Source organism: Ricinus communis, chromosome 6 (assembly GCF_019578655.1).
Source record: "Ricinus communis isolate WT05 ecotype wild-type chromosome 6, ASM1957865v1, whole genome shotgun sequence".
NCBI classification, from domain to species: Eukaryota; Viridiplantae; Streptophyta; class Magnoliopsida; order Malpighiales; family Euphorbiaceae; genus Ricinus; species Ricinus communis.
The window spans coordinates 26,843,536-26,859,497 of NC_063261.1; the positions used below are offsets into that span (position 1 = coordinate 26,843,536).

At 31.7% G+C, this 15,962-nt stretch overlaps 1 non-coding gene and 3 pseudogenes across 1 annotated transcript; 2 read left to right on the forward strand and 2 right to left on the reverse strand.

The window, feature by feature from the left end:
• Window positions 1–2,645: 2,645 nt before the first annotated feature.
• TRNAW-CCA lies at window positions 2,646–2,719 on the reverse strand. The gene has a single exon. It is a non-coding gene; the product is annotated as a tRNA-Trp (tRNA).
• Window positions 2,720–8,718: 5,999 nt separating this feature from the next.
• On the forward strand, window positions 8,719–10,263 carry LOC107261628 (annotated as a pseudogene).
• Window positions 10,264–13,268: 3,005 nt separating this feature from the next.
• On the forward strand, window positions 13,269–14,086 carry LOC125368573 (annotated as a pseudogene).
• Window positions 14,081–15,168, reverse strand: LOC125370331 (annotated as a pseudogene).
• Window positions 15,169–15,962: the final 794 nt, after the last annotated feature.

A 15,962-nucleotide genomic window follows, 5' to 3' on the forward strand; every position in this document is an offset into this window, starting at 1 on the left:
CTTCCTTCCACATTTAATCAAGTGGTCGTGCTAGAGACATAAACAGTCATAGATAATTATTAGATGATATCCTTCCGATGGGATAAGAGAATTCCTATTCTTATTTATTATTCTACTATTTTATTTTCTTTTATTAATTGAAGAAATAATTAGAAAATAAAACAGCAAGTACAAAAATGAGTAATAACCCCCAGTAGAGACTGGTACGATTCAATTCAACATTAGTTTTATAATTAATTGGGATTAGATTTAGCGTTGGATGAACTGCATTGCTGATATTGACCCAAAAAAAAAGTAGGTACAGCTAGTCCGTGAACAGTCAACCATCATACTGTGAAAATTGGATAGGTTCGATCTATGGTCATTGGGCCTCCTAAAAAGATTTACTAAATTCATCGAGTTGTTCCAAAGGATCAAAACGGCCAGTTATTAATGAAATTCCCTATCAGCTCTCTATAAAATATTTATTTGGACGAGGGCTCCCAAATACATCATAAGCTAAACCCGTGCTGACAAATAACCAACCTGCAATGAATAGGGAAGGTATAGTAATGCTATGAATGACCCAATATTGAATACTGGTAATAATATAAGTAAAAGAACGTTCTCCTGTGCTTCCAGACATACTGAGCTCCACATATTCTTGTACAATCAAAAGGAATCGATTCTGTAAAAGGTGAGACAATAAATGCAATTTCACTTAAATTAAATCTTTGTGAGATCGTCAATATTGTACCAAAGGTTTCTTTAAAGTATACCGAATCAGTATAGCTATCCTTCTTCTGACGCAGCAACGCAACTTCAATCAGTATCGAAATGAAATCTTAGATAATCCCTTTCTTCTTTTCTTTTTCTTGTTGTTGTAGAACTGTGTACCATAAGATAAGGTCGGGTAAAATGCGAATTCAACGGGTTACAATAATAATTCATGGAGGAGATTATCATATTTTCGCAATTCAATTAGATGTGAATGGATGTGAAATCAAAAACTTTTATGGTTATAGAAGAGTTTTTGTTGGAAACCCAACTCCCCCCCCCCCCCCCCTTTTTTCATTTTAAGGAATTGGTTAATCATCTATTAAATTAACAAGTACCAATAGTAGAGAATATTCGATGAAAGAGAAAGAAGGAGAACAAGAAAAAAATAATTGTAATAATCAATATTCGTGATGCACGTATTTGTGTGTTAGATTTAAAAAGTCTTTCTTGATACTTAACTACATTTTTTTGTTTTAATATTAATATAATATCGAACGAAAAATGTAAAATCTAGAAAAGAAAAGGATAATTGAAATTACTAGTCTTAGAATCTAGTTATACAAAAAACAAAAAAAAAAAGATTTTCCTTTTTGAGTGATCTGATCGCGCGATACTTTTTTTCTTCTTATTTTATTGTATTGGATTGGAGATATTACGTGAATGAATCAACTAATAAATCTAATAAGTTAAATTCAAATTTAAAATGAAAATAGAAAAAAGTAAAAAAAAAGTAAAAAGGAAAAGGTATTCTAAAGAAAAATAGAGGGCCGTTTTCATTTTAAAATGTAAAAAACGATACAAATATACAAATACTAAATAAATAAACTAAAAGAAACTATCAAAATAGAAATAATGTTCCAATTTTTTTCTTTTTATTTTCTAGTAATTTCCGTAGTGATTCCAAGAAAGTTTTTGAATGAAGTTATACAACATAGTTTTTTTTAATTAATTTTTATTAATATTATTAATATTTTTTATTTTTTATTTATTTATTAATATTTATTTAATTATTTAATAAATTAATATTTAATTATTGTAATATTAGTTTTCTATTTTATTCTATAATTGTCTAAGGAATCTCTCGATTCGGAATCAAGAGAATATAAGCGGATGTCATAGATGATAAATTGATTTCTTTCTCTACCTATATCATATCACTCTATTTTTTGAGTGCTGTCTATAATATATAATGATAATGATTGATAAATAAAAATAAATAAAAAGTGCTCAATTGAACTTTTTCTTTCAATTGGTATTTTTGTTCATCTTCGTATCTTTTATCTTTCAAAAAATCGAACTTAAGAAAGTACTTTTGCTTTACAAGTATATGTATAAAAAGGTTTTTTAGTTTCTATATGCTTACTATAACTAGTTATTTCAGTTTTCTACTAGTGGCTTTAACTATAACCTCAGTTCTATTTATTGGTCTGAGCAAGATACGACTTATTTGAAATAAATTGAATGAACAATTTATAAAAAGGAAAATTATTCAAGAAGTATTCCATCATGTTTACCGTGTTACCGTGTTAATTTTTTCTCTCTGTGTATTGAATTTTATATTGATATTTTGTTATTCGAGATTTAAATGAATATAGATATTACCTTTCTTTCACACCCCCCACACCCCTTTTTTTTTCAAATAAATTGAAATGATTGAAGTTTTTCTATTTGGAATTGTCTTAGGTCTAATTCCTATTACTTTGGCCGGATTATTCATAACTGCATATTAACAATACAAGCGTGGTGATCAGTTGGACCTTTAATTAATTAATTAACACCTTTTTTTTTTTTTACCTCTTCTTTTCCTTAATCCACAGGAGGTCAAATTCAGATTGCTCTTCTATTTTTTCTGTATAAAATTTGACTTAACAAAACAAGAATAGAATCACGCTCTGTAGGATTTGAACCTACGACATAGGGTTTTGGAGACCCACGTTCTACCGAACTGAACTAAGAGCGCTTTCTTATCCCAATCACAAAAAAACAAGTAAAAGATTCTTTTTTTAACTACTCCAATATATCTTGAGTGCCTATACTATCATATATAATATGATAAAAATAAAAGATTAAGTATGGCCAAGTTTAATTGATCTCAATTGATCCCTCGTTATTACTCAGAGACGAAGTAATAGGTAGGGATGACAGGATTTGAACCCGTGACATTTTGTACCCAAAACAAACGCGCTCCTTTCAATTGGTTTACAATGTTATTGTAAAGAATACCCATTTTGTTTTTCACATATTTATTTCATTTTCTCCATTGATATACTTTTTCTTTTTGATCTCATATCTTATATTATATTCATATATTATATAATAATATCGCTTATTATATCTTATTATATAATGATATACTTACGTAATAATAAAATATAATGATAAACTTACGTACTAATAAACTTACATAAATTTCGTGAATGCTCGAGAGGACATTTTTTCTTTGTTTAAGAAAAGGAAAATCTTATCTAGCAAATTGTTGTACATTTTAGTTTGAATTAGAGATCCTACTTACAAAACAAATGCAAGTGTCCTTTAACTACATATACGTCTGATTATATATGTATAATGATTATATATTATTACAATAAAATAAACATTATTTATTACAATAACAATAAAGAATAAAGAAGGAGGGTTTTAAATGCGAGATCTAAAAACATATCTATCTGTGGCACCGGTAATAAGTACTATATGGTTTGCGTCTTTAGCAGGTCTATTTATTGAGATCAATCGTTTTTTCCCGGATACGTTGACATTCCCCTTTTTTTCATTCTAGTTATTAACGTGCGCGTGCGGGGGGTGAAGAAGATTAGAGATACAATTAAATATTTGTGACTACTGCCCCCTTCCTCTTTTTTTATTTAATTAGAATAAGTTAGAAAAGAAAAAAGAATAAAAGTGGATTCAACCGCAGCAAAATAAAATTCGGAACTTGGGGCTCCAGCTTCAAGTAAAGTAAACTAACTTCAATTAAATTATTAAATTAGGATAAGAGAAGGGAAGTAGAAATTTGATTATTGCAACAATATTATACAAGATGCTTAAATGAAATATTGTACTGTGATTCTAATCTAAACTTATAATCTAAATATAGTTTAGAATCTTTGTATTACTTATTATTCCTATATTAGTTGCAATGAAATCTTTCAAAATTGGATTTCGAGTTAGCAACTTATATTTTTTTCGTTCCTTTCTTCTTCACTTCGGATCGAAAAATCGAAGAGTTGAGTGAATAAAAACCCTAAGGAGGTTCATGGCCAAGGGTAAAGATGTCCAAGTAAGGATCATTTTAGAATGTACTAGTTGTGTTCAAAACAGTTTTAATAAAAAATCAACAGGTATTTCCAGATATATTACTCAAAAGAATCGACATAATATGCCTAGTCGATTGGAATTAAGAAAATTATGTCCCTATTGTTACAAACATACAATTCACGGAGAGATAAAGAAATAGACGGAACTGGTCGCCTGTGTGTTACCTTTACAAGAAAGATGAAAAAATGACATAAATGACATATTAATATATAATATGTTATGTTAATATATTGTTAATATATATTAACATTAACATATATTAAAATTATATATATATATATATATATATATTTAAATATAAAATAAACAAGCAAAATCCTATTTCTTAATTCTAAATCATTTTTGATCCAATTGAACGAAATAGGATTTTCGAAATAAGGAATAAACAAACCATGGATAAATCCAAACGGCCTTTTCTTAAGTCCAAGTGATCTTTTCGTAGGCGTTTGCCCCCGATCCAATCGGGGGATCGAATTGATTATAGAAACATGAGTTTAATTAGTCGATTTATTAGTGGACAGGGAAAAATATTATCTAGATGGGTGAATATATTGAGTTTAAAACAACAACGATTAATTACTATTGCTATAAAACAAGCTCATATTTTATCTTCGTTACCTTTTCTTAATAATGAAAAACAATTTGAAAAAAAGCGAGCTGGTCACTATAACTACTGATCTTAGAACCAGAAAAATAGGCTTACTCCTCAATTGAATCAAAATTCAAATCCGAATATAATTTAAACCTAGATTAATGTTTTGTTCAAAAAATCCGAAAATCAAAATTTGAGTGTCGTGTCATAAGAAAAAAAATAAGTTGGGTAAGAAGAAATATTTTTTTTATTGAATGTTTTTGTTCAGTTTGACTACTTTATACTTGATTATATTATCATCATATTTTATCATACTAATTTCTATTCTACCTTCCCGGAATTCATTCTTCAAGGAATTCCATGTAAAATATTTCATAGATTCTTTCCAATTTCCTTATTTTATAATGTCATTGGAAATCATATAAAGGCAATTCCTATTTAATATAGCTATTTGTGCAAGTATTTTACGATTAAGAAGTAACTGTCTCTTGTACAGATTATTTATTAATCTACTATAACTAGAGGATACCCTATTCTCATGAATTACTGCATTTATCTGAGTGACCCACAAACGACAAAAATTTCTTTTTTGCCTATCTCTATCCCGATGGGCCAAAGCCAAAGCTCTTATTTTTTGTTGAATAATAGTTCGAGTAAGTCTTGAATGAGCCCCGTGAAAGCTTGATGCGAATAAACGAATTTTTGTTCTACGCCTCCGAGCTATATATCCTCGTCTAGTTCTGGTCGTTGAATAAACAAAACTTGGATAAATAACTAGTTGATTTCCTTTCTTTCAGTTATTCTTTTCCCCTTTTCTATAATAACAAAACGGATTCTTCCAGTGTATAAAATAATAATTCCAACCGCTTTTGCTACTATAACCTTCCCAACCACGATTTTTTCTTTCGAGGCATTTCACCTCGAAATAAGAAACTTTATTGATATTAGGTATCAAACAAAATTATAATAAAAAATTAGTAAATAAAAATATAGAAATAGATAAATAAATAATAGAAATAATAGTGGGTTCCATCGTTTCTATGGTTACTTCTTAAACGGTGAGGTCTTCTCTATACACCGGAGCCCCTCCTTATTTAATCATTTAATATAATAAATATTTAATCATTTAATCAATGCTATTGTTAACATGTACATTTCACACTTTTTGGCTTTACCCATGAATTATCTAGTAATAGGTCTTTCATAAGGAGATCCGTCTATACAGTAACGGTATTTAATTATGAGGATTTTCTAATTAGTTGACCATGTTAGTCCGTTCTTGCAAGAGTAGGGATATAATTTTTGGCCTTTTAATTTAAATAAGATTAATAAGATTTACCCCGCTTAAAGGATAATCATTTGTTACCAATGGGAAACTCTTTCTCGTTTTAAATTGAAAATTGAGGTTGCAGCAATGAAACCGTAAATTTGACACACAATAGACGAATATGATAGATCATTTTTTTTTTAGATAATGAAGGGGAGTCTTCTATTCTATCTTATTCATCCATACTGATCATAGATATTGAAAAAAGTTTTCTTTTGTCCAAGTTCACGATCTAAACAAGTCACACATACACCCTAGTACATGTTCCTCGGCCGAGGACATCCTCCAGAAGCGAGCGGGATTTGGTGATATTTTGATTTGGCTGTCTTGTGTTTCTAATAAGTTGTTTAATAGTTGGCATGTTGAATCATATGCATAATGGGCTGGTTTAGATCGATCCTAACCGGATGATTATGAATTTTTCTATATTAATATTTTATTATTAAATAATTATTAAATAATTAATAGAATATTAAAGAATACTTAATTGAAATTGAAAGTCCGGTAAGAAAAAATATTCAATTTCGTGATTTACGCGTCGCTATGTCTGCTATGTCTTATGCAACTGCTACAAGATCAACAATTCCATGAGCTTGGAAGCCTGCTGCGACATAAAAACATCTCTTTCCATGTCTTCGGATACAACCCATAAAGGTTTTCCCATTCTTTGTGCATAAATCCTTGTGAGGATTTCATGTAGTTTTAGTAGTTCTTCCGCCTGTGACAAATTCTCCTATTTGGGCCTCATAAAAACCAGCAATAGGTTGATGAATCATTACCCGATGATATAAGAAAAAATGGCTAATCTATCTCGCATAATAAATAAAAAGATGACGAGAAGAGATAAAGAATAATAAGAAAAAAAGATAGAATTGAACCAACTAAAGCATTGTTTACGCATTACATGCATACGCTCCGGCCCACAATGGAATTCACTTTTACTTACCTTTTTTATCGAATAAAAACATAGAGTTTATTAGGTTTAAATCAGTAAATGATCCAATAACCACCCTTTCCTTATCTTTGGAGGAGTTAAAAAATAAAACAAAATACTATGGTGGTCTCGTTGCTTTATTTCATCAGTGATTTAGCAATCCCAAAGTTTTTTTTTATTTGAAAATAAATCTCTTCTTTCGTACTCTTTTTATTTTTTAACATAAATAATGTTACGTTTCCGGTGTGAAAACAAAAAGTTTGTGACGCAAATACGCTGAAATAGATCGATAGAATAAAATCAGAAATACCCTTACTTAATATCTCATACTACTCTTCGATACATAATCTAATGTTTAAAATAACAATTCTTATATCTATATCAGAATTCGCCATGCTATTATTACTTAATATTTATATTTCAATATTTCATATGGCGAAGGCATAGTTTTCTTGTTTCTTTCAAATAAAAACCCATTGGCGCCAAGCATGAGGGAATGCTAAACGTTAGGTAATTTTTCCTCCAACTAGGATAAAAGATGCCATTGAAGCAGCTAATCCCATGCATACTGTTTGTACATCTGGTCACACAAATTGCATAGTATCATAAATAGCTATTCCGGGTATTACCCATTCGCCATGAGAGTTTATAAACAAATACAAATCTTTAGTCTCGCTCTCTATACTGAGATATACCATAAGACCAATAAGTTGATTCGAGATCTCGCTATCAACATCTTGACCTAAAAAAAGTAATCTTTCTCGATAAAGTCAGTTGATTAAGATGAAATTCTATCTTCTAGGAGCCGTACGTGCACCTTTTGATGCATACGGTTCAACAAAAATCGATGAAAATAAAATAAAGAATCAATGTGTAGATTCCAACCTTCCTTTTTTGATAGTGAGTACTTTTTAACTTAACTCTTTTTTTCTAATTTATAATGCTAATGAAAGGGCTTTTCTTCCAATTTTCAAGAAAGATGAGTTTTAACCTGTTTACCTATAAAATAAAAAAAAATTTCCCTATAAAGATAAAAGGATTATTAAACTTATCAAACAAACTTCTCATTGATGTATTTTTTCATCGAGATTCAATTCAAATCACGATGGCATTATCTTGTTCCTGAATGGGTTTCTTCAATTCTTTTAGGTTTGTGCTCTACTCTGAGTAAAGATTTCCTCGATTTTTATTTGCACATATAGAGCAAATGCCCCAATACCGCGTCTTTTTGTTACAACTTCCTTTTATTTATTTAATTCATTTCACGTCTTCTGCCAAATATTTGACATATTCATTATTATATTATTCGATTGAGTATGATTAGCAGTTTGAAATTATTTCAACTTCATAATTATTTCAACTTCATAAATAGAATATGATACAAGCAGTAATCGTAATAGATATATTACCAATTGGGTTCTTTTAAACGGAGCCTGGATACTTCATTTTTTTGGTCCAAACAAGCCAACCATAAATTATTCTAATTGATATATATAATATTAATCTGAGTACCTCAAAAGCATAGATTTAATTGGACTTCATTGCATTTCATGCTCCAAATTTTGGATGATTTAATCAATCTTTCTTGGGCGAAACCAAGGATATCTCAATCGAGAGAGAGAACGAGGGAATCCCGTATGACCCAATATATCTGACAAGTCGCATTATACGTCAATCCAAATGGAATCGTCTTCCCCAGGATTTCGAAAAGGGACTTTTGGAACACCAATAGGCATTAAATGACAGAAAAATTTTAAGTACTCTATTTCACTTTGATGTGAAAACGTAACAATGAATTTATTGTCTTAATAATAATAACCTTTATAATATTTTATACATGGAATCAATAAGTTTATATTTATATATATATATAATATATAAAGACAAGGTATGTTCGTTATACCATTCATGACTCGTTTAGGAATAACCAATTCATTGGGTGGTTGAAGTATCACAGGAGGAATTATAACAAATTCGGGTATTTAGAGTTATGAAGGCATGGCTGGGGCGCATATTGTGTTTTCTGGCTTGTGTTTCTTGGCAACTATTTAGCATTGGGTGTATTGGGATCTAGAATATTTTATGATGAATGTACAGGAAAACCTTCTTTGGATTTGCCAAAGATCTTTGGAATCCATTTATATCTCTCAGGGGTGGCTTGCTTTGGGTTTGGTGCTTTTCATGTAACTGGGTTGTATGGTCCTGGAATATGGGTATCCGATCCTCATGGACTAACTGGAAAGGTACAACCTGTAAGTCTAGCATAGGGTGTGGAAGGGTTTGATCCTTTTGTTCTAAGAGGAATAACCTCTCATCATATTCAGGGTAGGTACAGTCGGGTAGACAGGGCCTATTCCATCTTAGTGCCCACCCCAATGTTTATACAATGGATTACGTATGAGAAATATTGAAACTGCCTTTCCAGTAGTATCGCCGTTGTTGTCAGCTTTTGTTGTTGCGTTGTTCTTGGAACTATGGTATGGTTCAAAGAACTACTCCGATTGAATTATTTGGTCCCACTCGTTATCAATGGGATCAAGGATACTTCCAGCAAGAAATATATCGAAGAGTTAGTGCTGGGTTGGCCGGCAAAAGGTGGATTGTTCAAAGTAGGCTCAATGGACAACGAAGATGGAATAGCTGTTGGGTGGTTAGGACATCCTATCTTTAGAGATAAAGAAGAGCGTGAGCTTTTTGTACGTCGTATGCCTACTTTTTTTGAAACATTTCCAGTTGTTTTGGTAGACGGAGATGGAATTGTTAGAGCCGATGTTCCTTTTCGAAGGGTAGAGTCAAAGTATAGTGTCGAACAAGTAGGTGTAATCATTGAGTTCTATAGTGGCGAACTAAAATCAAGTTAGCAAGCCGCGAGATCCTCGCCATCTGAAAATATGCTAGGACTACTACAATCGGGTGAAAGTTTTGAATTAGATCGCGCCACTTTGAAATCCGATGGTATTTTCGTAGAGTCCAAGGGTTGGTTTACTTTTGGACATGCTTAGTTATTTCGCTTCTCTTTTCGGACACATTTGGCATGGTGCTCGAACTTTGTTCAGAGATGTTTTTGCTGGCATTGATCCAGATTTAGATGTTCAAGTGGAATTTGGAGCATTCCAAAAAATTGGAGATCCAACTATAAGAAGACAGGTAGTCTGATACAATATTTGATATCTCTTACTTTCTGCCTCTATTCTATTTTATTTTTGTAATTTGACACAAGGTACTAGAGATATCTGAATTTGAATTGCCGTCCTTTCTTTGAATCTTGTTCTTTTTTTATCCGGGAGACGATTTCAAATAAATAAGTATGGAAGCTATAATTGTAAACCACGATTGAATTTATGGAAGTATTGGTTTATAAATTCCTTTTAGTCTCAACTTTAGAAATCATTTTTTTCGCTATCTTTTTTCGCGAACCACCTAAAGTTCCAACTAAAAAGATAAAATAATTTTCCGTTATCTTAATTAAAGTAAAAAGCCTCCCAATATTGGGAGGCTCTTTACTTCAACTAGTCCCCGTGTTCCTCGAATGGATATCTTAGTTGTTGAGAGGGTTGCCCAAAAGCAGTATATAAGGCATACCCAGTAAAAGTTACAAGTAAACCAGATATAAAGATGGCGACTAGGGTTGCTGTTTCCATTATTATATAATTTAATTTCAAGACCACAATGGATCTATGATAAGATCATTTATTTATAACGGAATGGTATACAAAGTCAACAGATCTCAATTAATACAAATAGGATTTATGGCTACACAAAGTGTAGAGAGTAGTTCTAGATCTGGTCCAAGACGAACTGTTGTAGGGGATTTATTAAAACCATTGAATTCGGAATATGGTAAAGTAGCTCCCTGGATGGGTAACTACTCCTTTGATGGTGTCGCAATGGCTCTATTTGTGGTATTCCTATCTATTATTTTGGAGATTTATAATTCTTTTGTTTTACTAGACGGAATCTCAATGAATTAGATTTACAATAACCGCTAAGTCCTAGTTTTTCAATACAAAAGAAGCATTTTGGCTTGGTCTCAGATTTTTGATTCTATTTTGGTAGTTCGATCGTGAAATTTCTTTCTTTCTGTATTTTTGGAATATGAGTGTGCGACTTGTTATAATTGATCCTATTGATAGTACAGAGAGTGGGCCTGTCGTCTTGATAGAGATGATTTTTTACCTCGTCAGGTATTTATTTTAGTATCCGGAGCACGGAATATATGAAATAGATTATGAAGTATTAGAACTGTGATTCATACTTAATATTCAGATCCCGTGACCAGATTCCAAAAAATTTCAAAGAATTAGAAGGTATAAATTGAAAGATTTTTCCTCCTCTTTTTCTATGTTTGATCAAAGGACAAACCTTTCTTTGAATTTTTACTCATTATATTTATTCAGTGAATAAGTGATGGTAAATGGTTCTTACTCAGGGAATCTTTGGACTTAGTATGAAGTTTTTATTAAGTCATCATGGTTCTAATATGAATCTGAGGTTTCAATCGATTTATAGGATCTTAACAAGAAAATTCCTATCAATAATAATGAAAACAACAGTAAGGCTGCATTACATACAAAAAAAATACGAAAAAAATGGGTAAATAGAAGATTCAAGAGGCATGTAATAATCAACACCAAGAGATGAATGAGCCAACTTGATATTTTGGCATTATAACCATAAAGAAGAGTTTTTAAAGAAGAGTTTTTGGATTTTTCTTTTTTCGTAACATCATCTTCAAAGAAAACTGTTGAATCATAGGATTAAGAAGTTTCTATTCTATTACCCATATCCATTTCAACTAGTATTTTGGTGGTTCCGTTTGAGCCGTACGAGATGAAATTTTCATATACGGTTCTCGGAGGGGGAGGCCCTCTGGTTTACCTATCTCAATAAAGTTTATGATTGGTTCAAAGAACGTCTCGAGATTCGAGCGATTGCAGATGATATAACTAGTAAATATGTTCCTCCCCACGTCAACATATTTTATTGTTTAGGAGGAATTACGCTTACTTATTTTTTAGTACAAGTAGCTACGGGGTTTGCTATGACTTTTTACTACCGTCCGACCGTTATTGAGGCTTTTGCTTTTGTTCAATACATAATGACTGAAGCTAACTTTGGTTGGTTAATCCGATCATTTCATCGATGGTCGGCAAGTATGATGGTTTTAATGATGGTCCTGCACGTATTTCGTGTGTATCTCACTGGTGGCTTTAAAAAACCTCGTGAATTGACTTGGGTTACAGGTGTGGTTCTTGCTGTATTGACCGCATCTTTTGGTGTAACTGGTTATTCCTTGCCTTGGGACTAGATTGGTTATTGGGCAGTAAAAATTGTAACAGGCGTGCCAAAAGCTATTCCTACAATAAGATCGTCTTTGGTAGAGTTATTACGTGGAAGTGCTAGTGTAGGACGATCCACTTTGACTTGTTTTTATAGTTTACACACTTTTGTATTACCTTTTCTTACTGTCGTATTTATGTTAATGCACTTTCCAATGATACGTAAGCAAGGTATTTCAGGCCCTTTATAGTATAGAGAATATAGATTATAAATATTTGTAACCAACCATTGATCGCTTTGGGGAGGAAGAATAGTATTTCATTGCTATAAATATGGATTACTGAAAAGAATAAGACATGTATTTGGATATTTCCCTTCAACACCAATTTTTTTTTATTTTACATGAATAGTTGAAGCGAATTCTCCTAAGAGAAAAATGGATTATGGGAGTGTGTGACTTGGACTATTGATTTGGCCGCGCGGATATATGCTCTTATCCGCCACATTGGAATTAATAACCAAATGTGTCTTTGTTCCAACTCGCATCATGGTGCCCCATACGATGAGGATAGGCTGGTTCACTTGAAGAGAATCTTTTCTATGATAAGATCCAATCATGTTGTGCATGAACAGGCTCCGTAAAACCAAGTAGAATAAGCGATATGGTAGAATCTATATTCTATTTTACCTATTTTATTTATATGTTTTATTTTATTTATTTCCTTTACTTTATTACTTAATACTTTATAGATTACTTAATACTTTATAGTATCAAAATGCAGTCATTTCCTCTGCATTGATCCGATTTATGATACTATCGGAGTGAAATGAAATAAGGGATCTAAAGAATGACATAGGCAAAACTATATTGATAACAAGTAAATCCTTTGTATGTAAAAAGTCTCGATATTTTTCTGAGATAAAGGCCAATCGAAAGGTCTGAGACGAGCCAAAAAGCACTTAATCATGATCACCTTTTAGGCCTACTTGGGTATTGAGCATTTACCTATAAGAATGAATTCCTTGCAATGGATAATTAATTGCAACTATGGGAAAAGGAATCCAGTCAATTTTTTATTACATAATATTACATAAAATCATTCATATATGAGTAGACATGGCTAACATTTTACATTTTATAAGATCTATAAATACAAGATTTTTTTTTATATGGATCTATTTGATTCGTTTGATTCTTGCTCGAGCTGGATGATGAAAAATTATCATGTTCGGTTCCTTCAGAGGATGGATTTATAAGAATTCACCTATCCCAATAACAAAAAAACCTAACTTGAATGATCCTGTATTAAGGACTAAGGCTAAAGGAATGGGTCATAATTATTACGGAGAACCCGCATGGCCCAATGATCTTTTATATATTTTTCCGATAGTAATTCTAGGTACTATTGCATGCAATGTAGGATTAGCGGTTCTAGATCCATTAATGATTGGTGAACCTGCGGATCCATTTGCAACTCCTTTGGAAATAATGCTTGAATGGTATTTCTTTCCTGTATTTCAAATACTTCGTACAATACCCAATAAGTTATTGGGTGTTCTTTTAATGGTTTCAGTACCTGCAAGATTATTAACAAACACTTTTGGAGAATGTTAATAAATTCCAAAATCCATTTTCGTCATTCAGCCTGGCGACAACCGTCTTTTGGTTGGTAATGCAGAGTCTTTGGTTAGGTATTGGAGCAACATTGCCTATTGATAAATCCCTAACTTTAGGTCTTTTTTAAATTGATTCAATTGTAAAATAAAATATCATGACGTGTATGTCTATCTAGGGAATAGTCGCTTCAAAGTGAATTCTCCCTAGATAACATCTATCGGATTTATATTTTATTCTTTGGTTAAAAAAATTAAATTACAAAATTTTTTCTATTTCTAGAATACCCAATATATGTTTTACATAATCTATACGAAAATGTTCAATTTTCATAAGATCCTCTTGACTCTTATTCAAAAGGTCCGATAATGTATGTATATTAGATCTTTTGAGGCAATTATAGATCTTAGGAGTCAATTCTGATTGGTCAATAAAAACATATTTTAATGTTATTTCGTTTTGATTTTTTCTTAATTTAGTCAACCTATCATAAAAGGTAAAAAGAGGTAAAGTAACCTTGTCTTGATTTTTTTCTAAATGGAAGTTTTCTTCTTCTGCATGTAGAAAAGGAATAAATAAATCAATCAAATTCTGGGAGGCTTCATGAAGTGCTTCTTTAGGAGTTAAACTCCCATTTGTCCATATTTCGAGAAAAAGTATCTCTTGCTTTTTATTCGCATTTCCATAAGAATGAATACTGTGATTCGCATTTCGAACAGGTATAAATACAGCATCTATAGGATAACTTCCATCGTGAAAGTTATTTGTCGGTTTTATACGATAGCCGCAATTTCTCTCGATTTGTAATCCAATACACAAATCAATTGGTTCCATTAGGCTAGCGATATGCTGTGTATTATCAATGATTTCTACAAAAGGCGGTAAAATGATGTCTTGAGCAGTTATATATCCAGGACCCTTGACACAAATAGACGCGTCACAAGTTCCATACAAATTACTTCTCAATAAAATTTCTTTCAAATTCATTAAAATTTCATGTATTGATTCTTGAATACCTGCTATAGTCGAGAATTCGTGTGGTATTTTCTCAGATTTTGCACGTGTGATACATGTTCCTTCGATTTCTCCAAGCAAAGCTCTTCGTGTCGCAATGCCTATTGTGTCGGCTTGGCCTTTCATAAGTGGTGACAGAATAAAGCGTCCATAAAAAAGACGCTTATTATCAGTTCTTGATTCAACACATTTACACTACAGTGTTCGAGTAGATATTGTTACTTTCTCTCGAATCATAATAATATTGAAATCATTGAATTATTTATTTCTCTTGTCTCTTGAAATCTCTTCAATATTTATATTTACACACGCCTTCTTTTAGGGGGCCTACAACCATTATGTGCCATAGGGGTTACATCCCGGACGAAGCTTAATAATATACCACTTCTACGAATAGCTCTTAATGCTGCATCTCGCCCGAGACCAGGACCTTTTATCATGACTTCTGCCCGTTGCATACCTTGATCCACTATTGTTCGAATAGCATTTCTTGCTGCAGTTTGAGCTGCAAATGGCATTCCTCTTCTTGTGCCCCTGAATCCACAAGTGCCGACGGAGGACCAAGAAATCACTCAACCCCGTACATCTGTAATGGTCATATTAGTATTGTTGAAACTTGCTTGAACATAAATAACTCCTTTTGGTATTTTATGCGCACTCTTACGTGAACCAATACGTCCATTCCTACGTGAACCATTTCTTGGTAAAGGTTTTGCCATATTTTATTATCTCATAAATATAAGTCAGAGGTCTATGGATATATCCATTTCATGTCAAAATAGATCCTTTTTTTATTTATACATTTTTTTATTTGTACATCAAATCCTTTAGAGCATTTTTGCTTAGCAAGATTATCCTTGTCTTTGTTTATGTCTCGGGTTAAAGCAAATTACTATAATTCGCTCCCGTCTACGTATCAGTCGACATTTTTCACAAATTTTATAAACAGAAGCTCTTATTTTCATATTTGCCGTCCCTTAAATTTTGAATATACATACTTTTTTGAAGAAAATAAGTTTCTTTAAACTTTGAAATCACGAATTGTATCCTTTAAAAGTGATGAAAGTGAAAGGACTTTTTAAGTTGAAAAAAAAAACTGACTAATCATTCAAATCTTTATTTGTTA